This window comes from Tubulanus polymorphus, chromosome 9 (assembly GCF_964204645.1).
Source record: "Tubulanus polymorphus chromosome 9, tnTubPoly1.2, whole genome shotgun sequence".
NCBI lineage: Eukaryota > Metazoa > Nemertea > Palaeonemertea > Tubulaniformes > Tubulanidae > Tubulanus > Tubulanus polymorphus.
The window spans coordinates 5,372,669-5,374,237 of record NC_134033.1 but is presented as its reverse complement, the minus strand read 5'-3'; the positions used below and the strand labels follow the sequence as shown (position 1 = coordinate 5,374,237).

Sequence of the window (1,569 nt, the reverse complement as noted above, 5' to 3'; positions counted from 1 at the left end):
GGAATAGTAATAGGGTATGTGTTGTTTCAAATCAGAAGTTGAAGGGGTGGGTGAGTGAAAAATAAAAATAAATTCGAGCGTGCGAGAATTAATTTTCATTTTTTGCGAGTTTGACCTTTCGACCTCTGGTATGAAACAACACATACCATATTACTTATAATTTTACCATTTGATTATCTAGATTATAATCGATTTGAGATCAGAACACAGAAGAATCGAGCCGTTGGTTCACCAGTGTCGAAGGGGATATATCTCAGTGGTAGAGCATTCGACTGCAGATCGAGAGGTCCCTGGTTCAAGTCCGGGTGTCCCCTAAATTTTGTTCCTCATTTTATTTAAGCGGTTTCATTTCTATAACTGTTGCGCGAACTATTTCTTTACGAATAAACTGAGTTCATCTGAGTAGTATAGTTTTAAGGGTCAATGCTGTTTTTGTTTCTGGGCAAGTACCCGGTCTACGACTTCGTAGACGAGGATGAGGCGATAATATCAACTGTTGTAACTGTCATTTAGGATTATTGAATCCCCAAACTGTGTAATTAATATTAAATCACGCAATAATTACGCATCCACATTCCTGCTGAGTCATATTATTAATTCTATTTGTATAATTTGTTACGGTGCCTAGTTTTGTTTTTTCGTACGGGTGCTAGCGTTAAGCGGCCTTTCTGGCATTGCTAGGCCTGCGTAGATTGTATATATGTTTGCCTATTTTATGCAGATAAATATATTTGAATTGAAAATTGAATTGAATTGATTGCACGATACCAGTTTAGTCTCTCCGCCTCAGATGCGAGTATCATAACCAGCACATACAATTTAGAAGGCAAGAAGTCAACTGATGGCAACAGTCGCACCACCTGTTTCGGGGACAGGACCCAATGATCAATGTATTTTTGGCCGTCGACCTCGTGGAACTTCTTCCTGCAGATTTAACCCACTCGATGTGATGACGTCTTACAGTCGTTTCAACGTTCAACAACTCACAGCATGATTTTAAAAGACAAGATGAAAAAAGAAACGACAAAAAAATTCGCGTGACATATATTCGGGTGATGAGCTTGAATGAATTTCAATTTCTCAGATTCGACGAGAAATATCAAGTAATCCTACTGTGCCAATCGAGGGTCCGTTATAGTTATACTGATAAACACACCTCAACCCTTATTATTGTATTTTTGGTTCCTCTGAAGATTAGGTTTAGTTTTAACCTCGAAACCGTGTGGAAATAAACAGTTTCCTACAGATCTAACTTTGGGTTTTTATTCGTTAATACCTCTTCCCTATGGATCATTGAAAAATGTATACAACGTTTTGGACCTAAACCTTAACATGCAAGTTTAGTCGAGTTAAGCAAAGTCCGCGTTCAGGATCGAAAAAGATAACAAAATAATAGATAAATCTTTTTCATGTTAGCTATTATATTCCGAGTTGCCCATTTCCGAGTTCGTGAATACATCAGGTAAAATGAGATCATTTATGCAAATAATAATGATACACATCATAATATTTACAGCAATAACAGTTATGATAATTTACAATAATGACACTGCATAATGGTTTTTTAGA

At 36.8% G+C, this 1,569-nt stretch overlaps 1 non-coding gene across 1 annotated transcript; it reads left to right on the top strand.

Moving 5' to 3' along the window:
- The first annotated feature begins 242 nt into the window (after positions 1-242).
- On the top strand, positions 243-314 carry Trnac-gca (transfer RNA cysteine (anticodon GCA)). The gene has a single exon. It is a non-coding gene; the product is annotated as a tRNA-Cys (tRNA).
- The last annotated feature ends 1,255 nt before the right edge of the window (positions 315-1,569 follow it).